Raw genomic sequence first — 19,575 nt, forward strand, 5'->3', positions numbered from 1 at the left:
TTGTGTTTCTACCAAACAGTTCCAGTTTGGTTTCATCAGACCATAGGACATTCTCCCAAAACTCCACTGAATCATCCAAATGCTCTCTAGCAAACTTCAGACGGGCCCGGACATGTACTGGCTTAAGCAGTAGGACACGTCTGGCACTGCAGGATCTGAGTCCATGGTGGTGTAGTGTGTTACTTATGGTAGGCCTTGTTACATTTGTCCCAGCTCTCTGCAGTTCATTCACTAGGTCCTCCCGCATGGTTCTGGGATTTTTGCTCACCGTTCTTGTGATCATTCTGACCCCACGGGGTGGGATTTTGCGTGGAGCCCCAGATCGAGGGAGATCATCAGTGGTCTTGTATGTCTTCCATTTTCTAATTATTGCTCCCACTGTTGATTTCTTCACTCCAAGCTGGTTGGCTATTGCAGATTCAGTCTTCCCAGCCTGGTGCAGGGCTACAATTTTGTTTCTGGTGTCCTTTGACAGCTCTTTGGTCTTCCCCATAGTGGAGTTTGGAGTCAGACTGTTTGAGGGTGTGCACAGGTGTCTTTTTATACTGATAACAAGTTTAAACAGGTGCCATTACTACAGGTAATGAGTGGGGGAAAGAGGAGACTCTTAAAGAAGAAGTTACAGGTCTGTGAGAGCCAGAAATCTTGATTGTTTGTTTCTGACCAAATACTTATTTTCCACCATAATATGCAAATAAAATGTTAAAAAAACAGACAATGTGATTTTCTGGATTTTTTTTTCTCAGTTTGTCTCCCATAGTTGAGGTCTACCTATGATGTAAATTACAGACGCCTCTCATCTTTTTAAGTGGTGGAACTTTCACTATTGCTGACTGACTAAATACTTTTTTGCCCCACTGTATATATATATATATATATATATATATACAGCCTATATGTCTGCCACTGACGTATACCACGTGGTATCTAGCACATTTCAGGCATATACCAGCCAAACATATTCTACAACATTACTCACAGGTCATATATCTGGCTAATGATCAGCTATGGAAACACTGAGAATGTCCAGGCATATATGCTGAAAGCTGACCCCAAACGAGGTGTTGGACTAGCCTAATATACCTACCAATGGCAATACAGAATGCTCAATGACAAACGTGTCTATGTATTGATATAGGGCCAGTCTGGAGTACGGGAAACTGGAGTGACCCACTCAATAGGAGCTAATATGCAACCATTTTGGTTGCCATCCAGCTTTGTTCAAAATAGTTATAACTAAGGCATCATGTAAAATATAAGCTTAAAGGTGTTTTCCATTTTGAGGAAACTTCTGTCTGTAGGCGCAGTTAGGTGTAAAGAAAAGCCCAAAAGCTAAAAGCTGTGTCTAGGTTCCAGCGTTTTGTCTACACCGCTACCCTGGTTTCTGTTGCTTGACTGCAGTGACGATGAGTTGACAGTCCTGTAGCCAATCACTGAGCTCAGCAGACCGTGCCATCCACATAAGCTCAGTGACTGGCTGCAGGGCTGTGAACGTGATATCACTGCAGCCAAACAACAGAGTCCGTGGCAGACACAATCCTGGACCCTGGACACAGTAATTATCTTTTTACAATTGTGTCTGCAAACAGAATTTTCCTGAAAGAGCAAAAAAACCCTTTACGACATGTGCACTCAACGTCTTAGATGCTGGTGTACCTGCCGAGTTTTTGAAAAAGTCGCTTCAGGAAAATGCCGGTGATGTTTTTCCTGAAGCATTTTTATTTGTGTCCATGAGAACATTTTTTGCGGTGTTTTCTTTTTTTTTTTTTTTACGACTTGTCTGTATGAAATAGTGAGCAGGTTTCAAGCAGAAACTACCTGAAAAATTGTCAGGTCGCTTCGTTTAACTGCTTTGCCTCTTTAGAAATCTGAAAAGGAGAAAGGGATTCCCTAACAAACAGGCAATCCCTGTATGTGTTGTGTCTATCTAACGGCCGCAAATCATGCAGCCACTGGGACTCGAACATATTATACAAACATACCCCAGATATTCGGATAATACCTGAGCATGCTTGGATAAAATGTTCGCTCATCACTAGTGCTTGGTGCCGTTCTTCACCACCACAGTGTGGTTATAGCCTGCTCCTGCCAGTGATTCAGCTGGTCCCTGTCAACAGAACACCTCTTCTTTTTCCAGGCTGCTCACAGGGCGTGACTGCCAACATCATGCTGATTTAGGCAACGGAGAGACGGCTGTCAATTAGCATGATGTTGCCAATCCTGCCCTATCAACAGAGCAGGGTGGAAAAGAAGTTGCCGATCTTTTGACATGATTTCAGCAGAGACAACTGAATCACTGGCATGAGCGGCCTGTGACCTGCCTGTTAATGCTTAGGCAAATTTTTTTTTTTTACAAAGTCCCAGATATCCCCTTTAAATGTATTTTATTGGAATGTTATGTGATATACCAACACATTATTTGTGAACTGTAAAGGAAATGTGGTTTTCTAATTATTTTAAAAATATGAATCTAAAAATTGTGACGTTTATTTGTATTCAGACTCCTAGTCTGAATAGCCATGACCAATTGCCTCCAGAATTCGCATAATAAGTAAATTGAGTCGAACTGTGTGTAATTTATTCTCAGTATAACTACAGTTGTTCTGTGATGGCCTCAGAGGTTTGTTTGAGAATATTAGGGATCACACAGCATCATGAAAACCAAGGAACACACCAGATAGGCCAGGGATAAAGTTGTAGAAAAGACTAAAACAGCAGGCTTAGGTTATAAAAAATAGCTCAAGTCCTGAACATCTCAGAGAGCACTGCTCAATCCAATCCATCATCTAAAAATGGAAGGAGTATGGCACAATTGCAAATTTACCGAGACTTGGCCGTCCACCTAAACTGACATCCCAAGAAAGGCAAGCACTAATTAGAGAAGCAGCCAAGAGGCCCATGGTCACTCTGGAGGAGATTCAGAGATTCCACAGCTCAGGTGGGAGAATCTGTCCACAGGAGAAGTATAAGGCTGGAGTCACACTAGTGTATGGCATTCGATGCGATATGCTAATGACCCTTGGCTCCTACTCTGCTGTGAGTGTGAGCTGAGTGTCAGTGCTACTGTGCTCTGATCCTCTCGCATTGACAGGATCGGAGAACAGTGGAGGTGGTGGAGAAATTAATTTCTCCATCTCCTCTACTGCCGGCATCAGCGTATATCGCACTGTACTCGTGTGATATCAGAGTGCAGGGCGATGTTTGTTTCACTTGCTCCCATATACTTGTATGGGTGCGAGTGAGCCGAGTCTCGCTGCCAATCGCAGCATGCTGCCGAATCGGCATGGGAAAATTATCTCAGATGTGAGCTGCCCCATAGAGTAACACTGGGCCGAGTGCACTGTGATGTTTATCTCATAGCACTTGTCCGTGTTATACGGTAGTGTGACCCCGGCCTTAGTCTTGTACTCCACATATGTGACCTTTACAGAAAAGTGAAAAAAGAAAGACATTTTTGAAGGCAAGACATAAGAAGTCCCGTTTGCAGTTTGCAAAAAGGCAAGTAGGGGTCACAGCTAGCATGGGAAATAAGGTGCTCTAGCCAGATGAGACAACTTTTTGGGCTAAAGATGAACATACAAGGTATTGACTCAGGGGGGCTGAATACAAATGCACTTCACAATTTTCAGATTTTTTTTTTAAATATATAGAAAACCATGTAAGATTGCCTTGCGCAGGCGTGTACTATGGGGGACAGAGAATGAACTTGTGCAGGCATGTTCTACGGAGGACAGAGAATGAACTTCAATCAGCCAGCATGCAGCCAGCGGGTAAGGAAAGGGTGAATCAAACACCCAAAAACCCCGCCTCCATGGCTGAAGATTGTTCCCTCCAAATTCAGGTGACAGTGTCCCTTTAAGTTTGTGGATGTAACTAAAAAAAAATGTGGAAAAGTTCATGGGGTATGAATACTTTTCCAAGGCCTCAGATTTCGGAGAGTGGAGTTCCTACCTACAAGCCTCACTTCTGGAGGAGAATACCTCTGTAATGCAATGTCATATAGCGGCGCCATATGGCGGCACACAGAATGCCTACAGATTTGTAGGACAGAACCGACATTGAAGATGAACAGAGTAATGTCATTTTCTGTGGAAACGTTCATTACCATCGTACAGTTCCCTTATTATCCTTATAATGGTTGAATTATGTGACCAGAGTAAATAGCAGGATACTGAAGCTCTCATTTCCTATTATTTTATCACCAGTGTCATGTACAGCGCAGAGCAGCAGCTGCTCAAATAATATTGTGTTACACGGAGATAGTAATGGCCATAATAGTTATAGCTTTTCTACAGATCATACATCAGGAAGGAATTAATAATGATCAATTACCATAATACGTCCATTCTTCACTGGCTCTATTTTGTCCAAAGCAGGAATATTAATTTTTCTTTCATTTATTCATCACTTGTAATCTTATTTTTTACCATATTGATTGAAATATTATGATATAATGTAAATATTAGTTTTCTTAATGTAACATTATTATTTTTTTTTACTGATATCACATTACTACAGCAGAGTCACGTTACGAACCGTAGGATCCAAATTACATTTTTTTTTAGAAACAGCGCCACTCTTGTTCATAGGCCGTGTCTGGTATTGCAGTTCAATCCCATTCATTTGAATATGAATGAGCCACAATACTAAGAGTGTCATTGATCCATGCACATATCAGTTTTAAAAAACGGGTCTGTGTCTCTGGTTCCTTTAGGGTATGTGCACGCGTATAATGGTCCTCTGCGGATTTGATAAATCCACAGGGCAAGAGCACAGCGTTTTTCCTGCGGATTTACCGCAGATATATATATATATATATATATATACTAGCTATTGAACCCGTTCTACGCCCGGGTGGCTAGCATCTATATTGGTATATGGTCTCCATCCTGGTATGTGCTGCTCCATCCTGCGTCCCCATCCAGTCATGAGCTGCTCCATCCTGCGTCCCCATCCTGACATGTGCTGCACCCATCCTGCACCCCCATTCTGACATGTGCTGCTCCCATCCTGCACCCCCATTCTGACATGTGCTGCTCCATCCTGCGTCCCCATCCTGTCATGTGCTGCACCCATCCTGCGCCCCCATCCTGCCATGTGTTGCACCCATCTTGTGCCCCCATTCTGTCATGTGCTGCTCCCATCCTGCGCCTCCATTCTGACATGTTCTGCACCCATCCTGCGCCTCCATTCTGTCATTTGCTGCTCCCATCCTGTCATGTGCTGCTCCCATCCTGTGCCCCCGTTCTGTCATGTGCTGCTCCCATCCTGTGCCCCCGTTCTTTCATGTGCTGCTCCCATCCTGCGCCCCTGTTCTGTCATGTGCTGCTCCCATCCTGCGCCCGTTCTGTCATGTGCTGCTGCCATCCTGCGCCCCCGTTCTGTCATGTGCTGCTCCCATCCTGCGCCCCCGTTCTGTCATGTGTTGCTACCATCCTGCGCCCATTCTGTCATGTGCTGCTGCCATCCTGCGCCCCCGTTCTGTCATGTGCTGCTCCCATCCTGCGCCCGTTTTGTCATGTGCTGCTGCCATCGTGCACCCCTTCTGTCATGTGCTGTTCCCATCCTGCGCCCCCGTTCTGTCATGTGCTGCTCCCATCCTGTGGCCCCGTTCTTTCATGTGCTGCTCTCATCCTGCGCCCCTGTTCTGTCATGTGCTGCTCCCATCCTGCACCCGTTCTGTCATGTGCTGCTGCCATCCTGCGCCCCCGTTCTGTCATGTGCTGCTGCCATCCTGCGCCCCCGTTCTGTCATGTGCTGCCCCCATCCTGCTCCCCTGTTCTGTCATGTGCTGCTCCCATCCTGCGCCCCTTCTGTCATGTGCTGCTCCCATCCTGAGCCCCTGTTCTGTCATGTGCTGCTCCCATCTTGCGCCCCCATTCTGTCATGTGCTGCTGCCATCCTGCGCCCCGGTTCTGTCATGTGCTACCATCCTGCGCCCGTTCTGTCATGTGCTGCTGCCATCCTGCGCCCGTTCTGTCATGTGCTGCTGCCATCCTGCGCCCGTTCTGTCATGTGCTGCTGCCATCCTGCGCCCGTTCTGTCATGTGCTGCGACCATCCTGCGCCCGTTCTGTCGTGTGCTGCTGCCATCCTGTGCCCGTTCTGTCATGTGCTGTTGCCAACCTGCGCCCCCATTCTGTCATGTGCTGCTCCCATCCTGTGCCACCATTGTATTATATGCCCCCCATAAGATGCTCCATTATATATGCCCCGTATGCTGCTGCCATATATATATAAAAAAAAAATACCATACTCACCTATCGTCGCTGGGCGCCGAGTGCTGGGGGCCTGAGCAGGCGGGGACACCGGCGCGCTGTGGGGGTCAGGTGCCGGAGTCACCGCTAGCTCAGGCCCCCAGCACTTGCTATACTCACCTGTCTGTCCCGTTCCAGCGCTGCGCGCCACCATCTTCCGGCTCCTCTGGCTGTGACTGTTCAGTCAGAGGGCGGCGCCGGCGCGCATTAAGCGCGTCATCGCGCCCTCTGAACTGGGAACGTCACAGCAGAGGACCCGGGAGACGGAGCCGCACGCAGCGCTGGAACGGGGGACAGGTGAATATACTCACCCTCCTGGCGGTCCCAGACTCTCCGGTGGAGATCACGGTGTGCGTTCAGTGTTTACGCATACCGCGATCTCCTGGGAGCGCCACTCTGTGAGGCCCAGACTGCGCCGGCGTTTGCGCTTGCTCAGTCTATAAAGGCTTCAGACAGAGTGACGCTCCCAGCATTACAGGTCCTTCTCAAAAAATTAGCATATAGTGTTAAATTTCATTATTTACCATAATGTAATGATTACAATTAAACTTTCATATATTATAGATTCATTATTCACCAACTGAAATTTGTCAGGTCTTTTATTGTTTTAATACTGATGATTTTGGCATACAACTCCTGATAACCCAAAAAACCTGTCTCAATAAATTAGCATATTTCACCCATCCAATCAAATAAAAGTGTTTTTTAATAACAAACAAAAAAACCAACAAATAATAATGTTCAGTTATGCACTCAATACTTGGTCGGGAATCCTTTGGCAGAAATGACTGCTTCAATGCAGCGTGGCATGGAGGCAATCAGCCTGTGACACTGCTGAGATGTTATGGAGGCCCAGGATGCTTCAATAGCGGCCTTAAGCTCATCCAGAGTGTTGGGTCTTGCGTCTCTCAACTTTCTCTTCACAATATCCCATATTCTCTATGGGGTTCAGGTCAGGAGAGTTGGCAGGCCAATTGAGCACAGTAATACCATGGTCAGTAAACCATTTACCAGTGGTTTTGGCACTGTGAGCAGGTGCCAGGTCGTGCTGAAAAATGAAATCTTCATCTCCATAAAGCATTTCAGCCGATGGAAGCATGAAGTGCTCCAAAATCTCCTGATAGCTAGCTGCATTGACCCTGCCCTTGATGAAACACAGTGGACCAACACCAGCAGCTGACATGGCACCCAACACCATCACTGACTGTGGGTACTTGACACTGGACTTCAGGCATTTTGGCATTTCCTTCTCCCCAGTCTTCCTCCAGACTCTGGCACCTTGATTTCCGAATGACATGCAAAATTTGCTTTTATCAGAAAAAAGTACTTGGGACCACTTAGCAACAGTCCAGTGCTGCTTCTCTGTAGCTCAAAAGTGGCTTTACCTGGGGAATGCGGCACCTGTAGCCCATTTCCTGCACACGCCTGTGCACGGTGGCTCTGGATGTTTCCACACCAGACTCAGTCCACTGCTTCCTCAGGTTCCCCAAGGTCTGGAATCGGTCCTTCTCCACAATCTTCCTCAGGGTCCGGTCTCCTCTTCTCGTTGTACAGCGTTTTCTGCCACATTGTTTCCTTCCAACAGACTTACCATTGAGGTGCCTTGATACAGCACTCTGGGAACAGCCTATTTGTTGAGAAATTTCTTTCTGGGTCTTACCCTCTTGCTTGAGGGTGTCAATGATGGCCTTCTTGACATCTGTCAGGTCGCTAGTCTTACCCATGATGGGGGTTTTGAGTAATGAACCAGGCAGGGAGTTTATAAAAGCCTCAGGTATCTTTTGCATGTGTTTAGAGTTAATTAGTTGATTCAGAAGATTAGGGTAATAGGTCGTTTAGAGAACCTTTTCTTGATATGCTAATTTATTGAGACAGGTTTTTTGGGTTATCAGGAGTTGTATGCCAAAATCATCAGTATTAAAACAATAAAAGACCTGACAAATTTCAGTTGGTGGATAATGAATCTATAATATATGAAAGTTTAATTGTAATCATTACATTATGGTAAATAATGAAATTTAACACTATATGCTAATTTTTTGAGAAGGACCTGTATATTATAGATATATATACAGCTCAGCAGAAGCCCCTCATATATATACAGCCCAGCAGAAGCCTCTCATACATATACAGCCCAGCAGAAGCCTCTCATACATATACAGCCCAGCAGAAGCCTCTCATACATATACAGCCCAGCAGAAGCCTCTCATACATATACAGCCCAGCAGAAGCCTCTCATGCATATAGAGCCCAGCAGAAGCCCCTCATATATATACACAGCCAAGCAGAAGCCTCTCATACATATACAGCCCAGCAGAGGCCTCTCATACATATACAGTCCAGCAGAAGCCGTGACATATAGAGCCCAGCAGAAACCTCTGACATATTAAGCCCAGCAGAAGCCCCTCATATATATACAGCCCAGCAGAAGCCTCTCATACATATACAGCCCAGTAGAAGCCTCTCATAGATATACAGCCAGCACAGCAACAGCCTCTGGTATATACAGGTAAACAGCCTCTGATATATACAGCCCAGCAGAAGCCCCTCATCTATATACAGCCCAGCAGAAGCCCCTCATATACATACAGCCCAGCAGAAGCCTCTCATACATATAGAGCCCAGCAGAAGCCTCTGACATATAGAGCCCAGCAGCAGTCTTTGATATAGACAGCCCAAATTTCTACAATATACATACATATGTACATATTTTAATCTTTAACGCCCTTTCAGGACTTCAAGGGTTGACAAGGTCAGATATACTGCGTGAATTGGACTTTAGTGACATCATTAGTGATTTTGCAGCACAAAAATCAAGGAAAGTGCCCGGATTGTAAAAAATGAATGATTTTACTTGAATTACTCTGTGTAAATGATTTTTGTAAATAAACTTGCGTTCGTTTCATTTTGTGTTTCTGCATTACATATTGCAGCACCTTGAAAAATGGGCCTCCCTCCAAAATGGGCCCCGGGCCACCCACCTCCTAAATCCGGCCCTGCTGCAGCATTTTAATTCTCTGTGCAATACAGATGACACATGAGAAAAAAACAGTCCTTGGAAGTAGATAATCTCAGATGTGTGAATGTAGCCCTAATTGATATCATACATATTTAATTAAGGTTTTACGATTACATGTATTTTTTTTTTTTTTACAAAATGTTCTTTTTTCATATCATATTCAATAAAAAAAACAAACAAAACAAAATTAGTAATCTTGCAATTTTCACACTAACCACCGGGGCTTTTTTAGATTCAAATTACTTGTCCTTTCAGGAAGAGTTTTCAGCAGGCTCCTTATCTTCAGAGGCAGGATACAATGAAAGGTAATACCGATGTACACAGCTGATAACATCGTCTCCACCAATCACATTGGGTGATGTCATAGCTGACTCTTTTCCCCCTCTCGTCACAATAACCTTTTCAGACGCTCAATGGATGCCCCATACAAAAGATAGGGACGGGGTCTGATCATTGTAACTATGTACATGTGTTGTTTCCTGTAACAACATGATGTTAGAGTCTAAAAAAAAACCCAGTGGCCAGTGTGAAAATTGCAAGATTTCAATATTTTGTTATTTTTTAAACTGATTGTGATATCATTGGCATCCTGATTTAAACAATAAGTAATGTTTCTGATTATAATTTACCTTTACAGCTGGCTGATTCAATCAACTTTGTTAGGAAAGTTATCATGTATAGGGACGGGAGAGAGAAAGAGCTGTCGTCAAATAATTAACATGTATGGGCTGTTATAGTCATGGACTAGAGTGGTACTGTTTCTATTAAAAAAATCATAGGCATCTGCCCAACGGTATAACTTAGGGGTGGTAACCTTTTTTCTGCCAGCGGCAATTTCTATATTTATGTACTAAAAGTGGATTCCAGCTCACCCGATTGCAGTTCAATTGAATTGAGAAGGAGCACGGAAAACCTCCTCACCCAGACGTGAGCATGCAGTAGAAAAACGATGAATTCCAGCTCCAATAAAAAATATTAAAATTCCATAACCACAAATGAAAGGAGAGTTAGTGGTTTGATAAACAAGGTGGCGCATTTGGGACTACAAAAATGGTGAACTGCCCAATCCTCGGCCCGAGTACTGCAGTCCCTGGAAATCTGCCTGAGACCGGTGCCGGTGGTTCCCCACCCATGGTTTAACCCAAGATGTGTGAAGGGACAAGGGAAAGAGCCCAATTTTTTTCCATGTCCAATGCTTCGCTCATAATAGAGCCTCTGTAGCTAGGCCGATGACTCACTATCTGTGTGACGTCAGGTGCCAGGCAAGAAAATAAGACTGTGCGCTACCAATCAAGGTAAATAGGCTAGAGCTGGGCGGGAAAAACTTAGTGAGGCAGAGGCACAGGAATGGCTCTGTCACACCTAGAACTCTTCAAACAGTTTTCTTCTTTTATTTCTGTTCTCCATGTTTAGTGTGGCACACACAGACACACAATGCAGATATTGAGTCCCTTTTTATCTGGTTTCAGATGTGATTTTCATATTGCACACAAGTGTTACTTGCCACAGGTGAGTTTGAACGAGCATCACATGCTTGAAACAAAGTTGTTTACCCAAAATTTTGGAAAGGTGCCAACAAATTTGTCAGGCCCATTTTTGGGGCTTTTGTGTGAAATTATGTCCAATTTGCCTTTTTGTCTCAGTTTTTTTTTCTTGTTCCAACACAAACAGAGGACGTAAACATATGTATAAAAAACATGTGTAATTGCAATAATTATCTGTTACTATTTCAAGGGTTTATTAACTCAGTTGTTAGCTTTTCTTTTCAGTTTTACAATCAGCAACCAGTTCAATGGCTCAGATAATGAACAGCCATAGCTTTACATTACCTTCATTACATGGTATCTCATTACATGGTGTTTGGACAAATGGCTTCATCTGAGAACAGATACTGCTTGTTTTCTGAGGTAAAGCTCTGTTCACACTGGTATAATGGTTTCCATTACTAATGGAAGCTGTATGACTTGCTGAATCCATTACACTATAGATCCAAATGGAGCCTGACGAAACCCATTGAGATATGCTTCCTTCAAGGTTTTGAGGTTTCTGTGCTTGCTGCACTATACAGTCCTTGCTCTTAAAAATCACGGAGGGAATGAACAAGCCCAACTAATGGGCAAAACAACAAACTGAACATAGCTGGGAGTGCTAGATAGGATCTTATTTCGATATCAATATGAATGTGATAGAATTTCAATATCTTTTTATTTTACACACTTATAGGGCCATTACTTCTCAGCACTTTACAGACATCATCATCAATGCCCCCATTGGGGCTTACAATCTTCATTACCTATCAGTAAGTCTTTGTATTGTGAGAAGAAAGCAGAGAACCTAGAGGAAAAGCAAGTAAACACGGGAAGAACATACAAACTCCTTGCAGATGTTGTCATTGTTGGTGTCCTTGAACTTAGGACCCTAATTTTGCAAGCTATAGTGCTAACCACTGAGTCACCATGTTATTTTCCTATGGCATGGGTATGTGAACCACAGGATGGAGGATGGAGAGAAAAGACCAGCCCTGGAGAATCCTGTCCCCTATATACCGTATATACTCGAGTATAAGCCGACCCGAGTATAAGCCGACCCCCCTAATTTTGCCACAAAAAACTGGGAAAACTTATTGACTCGAGTATAAGCCTAGGGTGGAAAATGCAGCAGCTGCCGGTGAATTTCAAAAATAAAAATAGATGCTCCATACCATTCATTATGGCCCCATAGCTGTGCCATATAGTGCTCTGCACCGTTCATTATTGCCCCATAGATGTACCATAGAAAGGTGTGCCATATAGTGCTGTGCACCGTTCATTCTTGCCCCATATATGCTCCTTATAAAGCTGTGCACCGTTCATTCTTGCCCCATAAATGCTCCTTATAAAGCAGTGCACCGTTCATTCTTGCCCCATATATGCTCCTTATAAAGCAGTGCACCATTCATTCTTGCCCCATATATGCTCCTTATAAAGCTGTGCACCGTTCATTCTTGTCCCATAGCTGTGCCATATAGTGCTCTGCACCGTTCATTCTTGCCCCATATATGCTCCTTATAAAGCTGTGCACCGTTCATTCTTGCCCCATATATGCTCCTTATAAAGCTGTGCACCGTTCATTCTTGCCCCATATATGCTCCTTATAAAGCTGTGCACCGTTCATTCTTGCCCCATATATGCTCCTTATGAAGCTCTGCCATTGCTGCTGCTGCAATAATAAAAAAAAAAAGCCATACTCACCTCTCTTTCTTGCAGCTCCCGGCGTCTCGTTCCGGCGTCTCGTCCGGCGTCTCTCTGCACTGACTGTTCAGGCAGAGGGCGCCGCGCACACTATATACGTCATCGCGCCCTCTGACCTGAACAGTCAGAGCGCAGAGACGCCGGGAAGACAGAGCGGCACTGGGAAGATGGAGCGACGCCCGGCGTGTGGAACTTGGACAGGTGAATATAAAATACTTACCTAGTCCTGCCGCTCCTGACGCTGCCCCTGCCTGTCACACTGTCTCCGGGTGCCGCAGCTCTTCCTGTCAGCGGTCACTGGCACCGCTCAGACTCAGAGGAATGAATGGCTCCACCCCTATGGGAGTGGAGTCCATATTCATTTCTCTAATGAGCGGTCCCACGTGACCGCTGACAGGAAGAGCTGCGGCACCCGGAGACAGTGTGACAGGCAGGGGCAGCGTCAGGAGCGCCAGGACTAGGTAAGTATGCCTCAGCGCCCTCTCCCCCTCACCCGCCGCCCCTGCCGCCCACCGTGACTCGAGTATAAGCCGAGAGGGGCACTTTCAGCCCAAAAACTTGGGCTGAAAATCTCGGCTTATACTCGAGTATATACGGTAATTGCTTTTCATAAATCAGAAGAGCTGTAAGCAAGGAGACGAAGAATTGGACCAATGATCATGGAAAAGATGTAGACAAATAACCCTTACCTGGACCTGGCACCCAATGGGGGCATATTTTATCTTTGCTTTAACCCCTTAGCGACCGCCGATACGCCTTTTAACGGCGGCCGCTAAGGGTACTTAAACCACAGCGCCGTTAATTAACGGCACTGTGGAAAAAGTCAATAGCGCCCCCCAGAGGCCAATTTTCTCCGGGGTCTCGGCTGCCGGGGGTAGCCGAGACCCCAGAGAACATGATTCGGGGGTGTTTTAACCCACCCTGCATTTGCGATCGCCGGTAATTAACCGTTTACCGGCGATGGCAAAAAAAAAAAAAAAAAGCGATCTCTTTTTCATTTCTCTGTCCTCCGATGTGATCGCACATCGGAGGACAGAGAAAAGGGGTCCCAGGTGGCCCCCCAATACTCACCTAGCTCCCCCGATGCTCCTCGTGTCTGCCGGTGGGCGCCACCATCTTCAAAATGGCGGGCGCATGCGCAGTGCGCCCGCCGGCCGGCACCGGGAGAATCTTTGGGGTCTCGGCTGCCGGGGGTAGCCGAGACCCCAAAGAGCATGATCGGGGTCGGTTTTACCGACCCCTGTTTTGCGATCGCCGGTAATTAACTGTTTACCGGCGACCGCAAAAAAAAAAAAAAAAGTAAAGTTTAATTCTCTGTCCTCTGATGTGATCGCACATCAGAGGACAGAGAAATAGGGGGATTCGGGGACCCTACAATACTCACCTGTGTCCCTGGATCCTCTTGCTGCTCCTCCTGGCCGCCGGCAGAAGAACATGGCGGACGCATGCCCAGTGCGCCCGCCATCTGTCTCCATCTGCCGGCCGGCAGGAGAACAGCAGTTGGGGCTAAAATTAGGGTTAGGGGTAGGGTTAGGGGTAGGGTTAGGGTTAGGGGTAGGGTTAGGGGTAGGGTTAGGGTTAGGGGTAGGGTTAGGGGTAGGGGTAGGGTTAGGGGTAGGGTTAGGGGTAGGGTTAGGTTAGGGGTAGGGGTAGGTTAGGGTTAGGGGTAGGGTTAGGTTAGGGGTAGGGTTAGGGGTAGGGGTAGGGGTAGGGTTAGGGGTAGGGGTAGGGTTAGGTTAGGGGTAGGGTTAGGGCTAGGGTTAGGGCTAGGGTTGGGGCTAAATTTAGGGTTAGGCTTCTTTCACACTTACGTCGGTACGGGGCCGTCGCAATGCGTCGGCCCGACATACCGACGCATGTTGTGAAAATTGTGCACAACGTGGGCAGCAGCTGTAGTTTTTCAACGCATCCGCTGCCCAATCTATGTCCTGGGGAGGAGGGGGCGGAGTTACGGCCACGCATGCGCGGTCAGAAATGGCGGATGCGACGTACAAAAAAACGTTTCATTGAACGTTTTTTTGTGCCGACGGTCCGCCAAAACACAACTGATCCAGTGCACGACGGACGCGACGTGTGGCCATCCGTCACAATCCGTCGGCAATACAAGTCTATGGGCAAAAAACGCATCCTGCGGGCACATTTGCAGGATCCGTTTCTTGTCCAAAACGACGGATTGCGACGGAATGCCAAACGACGCAAGTGTGAAAGTAGCCTTAGGGCTAGGGTTAGGGTTGGGGCTAAAGTTAGGGCTAGGGTTGGGGCTAAAGTTAGGGTTAGAGCTGGGATTAGGGTTAGGGTTTGGATTAGGGTTGGTATTAGGGTTAGGGTTGGGATTAGGGTTAGGTTTGGGATTAGGTTTAAGGTTAGGGTTGTGATTAGGGGTGTATTGGGATTAGGGTTAGGTTTGAGGTTAGAGTTGAGATTAGGATTAGGGGTGTGTTGGATTTAGGGTTTTGATTAGGGTTATGGTTAGGGTTGACATTAGGGTTGTTTTGGGGTAAGGGTTGTGATTATGGTTAGGGTTAGTGATTAGGATTATGGATCAGGTTGGGATTAGGGTTAGGGGTGTGTTGGGGTTAGGGTTGGAGCTAGAATTGGGGGGTTTCCACTGTTTAGGTACATCAGGGGGTCTCCAAACACGACAGCCAATTTTGCGCTCAAAAAGTCAAATGGTGCTCCCTCCCTTCTGAGCTCTGCCGTGCGCCCAAACAGTGGGTTACCCCCACATATGGGGCATCAGCGTACTCGGGATAAATTGGACAACAACTTCTGGGGTCCAATTTCTCTTGTTACCCTTGTGAAAATAAAAACTTGGGGGCTACAATATCTTTTTTGTGAAAAAAAAAATATTTTTTATTTTCACGGCTCTGCATTCTAAACTTCTGTGAAGCACTTGGGCATTCAAAGTTCTCACCACACATCTAGATAAGTTCCTTGGGGTGTCTAGTTTCCAAAATGGGGTCACTTGTGGGGGGTTACTACAGTTTAGGTACATCAGGGGCTCTGCAATCGCAACATAATGCCCACAGACCATTCTATCAAAGTCTGCATTCCAAAAAGGCGCTCCTTCCCTTCCGAGCTCTGCCGTGCGCCCAAACAGTGGTTTACCCCCACATATGGCGCATCAGCGTACTCGGGATAAATTGGACAACAACTATTGCAGTCCAATTTCTCCTGTTACCCTTGTGAAAATAAAAACTTGGGGGCTACAATATCTTTTTTGTGGAAAAAAAATATTTTTTATTTTCACGACTCTGCATTCTAAACTTCTGTGAAGCACTTGGGCATTCAAAGTTCTCACCACACATCTAGATAAGTTCCTTGGGGGGTCTAGTTTCCAAAATGTGGTCACTTGTGGGGGGTTACTACAGTTTAGGTACATCAGGGGCTCTGCAATCGCAACATAATGCCCATAGACCATTATATCAAAGTCTGCATTCCAAAAAGGCGCTCCTTCCCTTCCGAGCTCTGCCGTGCGCCCAAACAGTGGTTTACCCCCACATATGGGGTACCAGCATACTCAGGACAAATTGGACAACAACATTTGGCGTCCAATTTCTCTTGTTACCCTTGTGAAAATAAAAACTTGGGGGCTAAAAAATCTTTTTTGTGGCAAAAAAAAATATTTTTTATTTTCACGGCTCTGCATTATAAACTTCTGTGAAGCACTTGGGCATTCAAGGTTCTCACCACACATCTAGATAAGTTCCATGGGGGGTCTAGTTTCCAAAATGGGGTCACTTGTGGGGGATTTCTACTGTTTAGGCACATCAGGGGCTCTCCAAACGTGACATGGCGTCCGATCTCAATTCCAGCGAATTCTACATTGAAAAAGTAAAACGGCACTCCTTCTTTTCCTAGCTCTGCGGTGCGCTAACAGTGGTTTACCCCCACATATTGGGTATCAGCGTACTCAGGAGAAATTGCACAACAACTTTTGTGGTCTAATTTCTCCTGTTACCCTTGTGAAAATAAAAATTTGTGGGCAAAAAGATCATTTTTGTAGAAAAAATGCGATTTTTTTTTTCACGGCTCTACATTATAAACTTCTGTGAAGCACATGGGGGTTCAAAGTGCTCACCACACATCTAGATATGTTCCTTAAGGGGTCTAGTTTACAAAATGGGGTCACTTGTGGGGGGTTTCCACTGTTTAGGCACATCAGGGGCTCTCCAAACGCGACATGGCGTCCAATCTCAATTCCAGCCAATTCTACATTGAAAAAGTAAAACGGCACTCCTTCACTTCTAAGTTCTGCGGTGCGCCCAAAAAGTGGTTTACCCCACATATGGGGTATTGGCGTATTCAGGAGAAATTGCATAACAAAATTTATGGTTACATTTCTGTTTTTACACTTGTGAAAATAAAAAAAATGGTTCTGAATTAAGATGTTTGCAAAAAAAAGTTAAATGTTCATTTTTTCCTTCCACATTGTTTCAGTTCCTGTGAAGCACGTAAAGGGTTAATAAACTTCTTGAATGTGGTTTTGAGAACCTTGAGGGGTGTAGTTTTTAGAATGGTGTCACACTTGGGTATTTTCTATCATATAGACCCCTCAAAATGACTTCAAATGTGATGTGGTCCCTAAAAAAAATGGTGTTGTAAAAATGAGAAATTGCTGGTCAACTTTTAACCCTTATAACTCCCTAACAAAAAAAAAATTTGTTTCCAAAATTGTGCTGATGTAAAGTAGACATGTGGGAAATGTTATTTATTAACTATTTTTCGTGACATATCTCTCTGATTTAAGGGCATAAAAATACAAAGTTTGAAAATTGCAAAATTTTAAAAATTTTCGCCATATTTCCGTTTTTTTCATAAATAATCGCAAGTAATATCGAAGAAATGTTACCACTAACATGAAGTACAATATGTCACGAAAAAACAATCTCAGAATCAGCGGGATCCGTTGAAGCGTTCCAGAGTTATAACCTCATAAAGTGACAGTGATCAGAATTGCAAAAATTGGCTCGGTCATTAAGTACCAAATTGGCTCTGTCACTAAGGGGTTAAAGACACCTTTCTTCTATGTAAGCCATTTTATACACTTGTGTTCAAAAGTTTACAAAGCCTGGCAGAATTTTTGCTTTCTTGGACTTTTTTCAGAGAATATGAAAGATAATACCAAAACGTTTTCTCCACTCATGGTTAGTGGTTGGGTGAAGCCATTTATTGTAAAACAACTGTAGTTTCTCTTTTTAAATCATAATGACAACCCAAAACATCCAAATGACCCTGATCAAAATTTTACATTCCCCATTTCTTAATACCGTGTATTGTTCGCACTAACATCAATGACAGCTTGAAGTCTTTTGTGGTATTTGTGAATGAGATTCTTTTTTTTCTCAGATGGTAAAGCTGCCCACTCTTCTTGGCACAAAGCCTCCAGTTCCTGTAAATTCCTGGGCTGTCTAGCATGAACTGTGCGCTTGAGATCTCCCCAGAGTGACTCAATAATATTGAGGTCAGGAGACTGAGATGGCCACTCCAGAAGCTTCACTTTGTTCTGCTGTAGCCAATGACAGGTCTTCTTGGCCTTGTGTTTTGAATCATTGTAATGTTGGAACGTCCAAGTACGTCCCGTGCGCTGCTTCCGGGCTGATGCGTGCAAATTTGCCTCCAGTATGTGCTGATAACGTGCTGCATTCATGTTTCCTTCAACTTTGACCAAGTTTCCTGTGCCTTTGTAGCTCACACATCCCCAAACCTCAGCGATCCACTTCCGTGCTTTACAGTAGGAATGGTGTTCCTTTCATCATAGGCCTTGTTGACCATTCTCCAAATGTAACATTTATGGTTGTGGCCAAAAAGTTCAATTTTGGTCTCATCACTCCAAATTACCTTGTTCCAAAGGTTTTGAGGCTTGTCTCTGTGCTGTTTTGCGTATTGCAGGTGAGATTACTTTGTCTCATTTGCGAAGAAATGGTTTTCTTCTGGCAACTTGACCATGCAGACCTTTTTCTTCAAGTGCCTCCTTATTGTGCATCTTGAAACAGCCACACTACTAGTTTTCAGAGAATCCAATATTTCAACTGATGTTATTTGTGGGTTTTTCTTTGCATCCCGAAAAATGTTCCTGGCAGTTGTGGACAAAATTTTTGTTGGTTTACCCGACCGTGGTTTTGTTTTTACAGAGCCCCTGATTTTCCATTTGTTAATCACAGTTTGAACACTTCTGAGTGGCATTATCAGTTCCTTTGATATCTTTTTATATTCCTTTCCTGTTTTATACAGTTCAACTATCTTTTAGCGTAGATCCATTGACAATCCTTTTGCTTTCCCCATGACTCACAATCCAGAAACTTCAGTGGCTTCATGAATTATGTAAGAGTCTGTCTTGATCCTAGAAACTCACTCAGCTTTTATGCACACACACTGATTACAGGAAAAGAGGTCACAGGTGAGGATGCTACCTTTAGTAGTCATTCAAACCCATTTGTGTCAACTTCTGTGCATGTTATCAGGCCAAAATCACCAGGGTATGTAAACTTTTTTGATCAGAGTCATTTGGATGTTTTGGGTTGTCATTATGATTTAAAAAGAGAAAACACAGTAGTTTGACAATAAATGGCTTCACCCAACCACTAACCATGAGTGGAGAAAACGTTTTGGTGTTATCATTCATATTCTCTGACAAAAGGCCAAGAAAGCAAAAATTCTGCTGGGGTATGTAAACTTTTGAGCACAACTGTAGCTGCCATCCATCCTTGTCAGAAATAACATATTCATGGCCTCATATGTTTATAATGCATGGAATGTAATAATTGAATTATTTGGAAGATTAAAAACAGAGTAGGAAATAAAGCACACCATATACTGAAATTCAAGACCTATCTCAGTCATCTCCAGGAAAAGTGCATGTAAATTTTGGCAAGTGAATAAATGATCTTACCTTGTCCAGAAGGCTAGTACTCACTGAGTCTCATCTGTGATATTAGACATCCTGCATCATCTGGAATAATGAAACAACAGAATTACAAGTGCGAATGTGTAGGTAATGTGAATCCAGACACATTGCTATGTATTTCATGCACAGTACTGGTGATAGAGGCATTTTCTGGAATATTTGC

At 44.6% G+C, this 19,575-nt stretch overlaps 1 protein-coding gene across 1 annotated transcript in view; it reads right to left on the bottom strand.

Annotated features, from left to right (window-relative positions):
- The window catches only part of FRY (FRY microtubule binding protein), a 422,350-nt gene extending 402,893 nt beyond the window's left edge, over positions 1 to 19,457 (bottom strand). The window contains exon 1 of the mRNA XM_069759001.1: positions 19,398 to 19,457. The gene's annotated coding sequence lies outside the window, so the exon portion shown is untranslated. The remainder of the gene's footprint in view (positions 1 to 19,397) is intronic.
- Positions 19,458 to 19,575: the final 118 nt, after the last annotated feature.

The sequence above is a fragment of the Ranitomeya imitator genome, chromosome 3 (genome assembly GCF_032444005.1).
Source record: "Ranitomeya imitator isolate aRanImi1 chromosome 3, aRanImi1.pri, whole genome shotgun sequence".
Classification (NCBI taxonomy): Eukaryota; Metazoa; Chordata; class Amphibia; order Anura; family Dendrobatidae; genus Ranitomeya; species Ranitomeya imitator.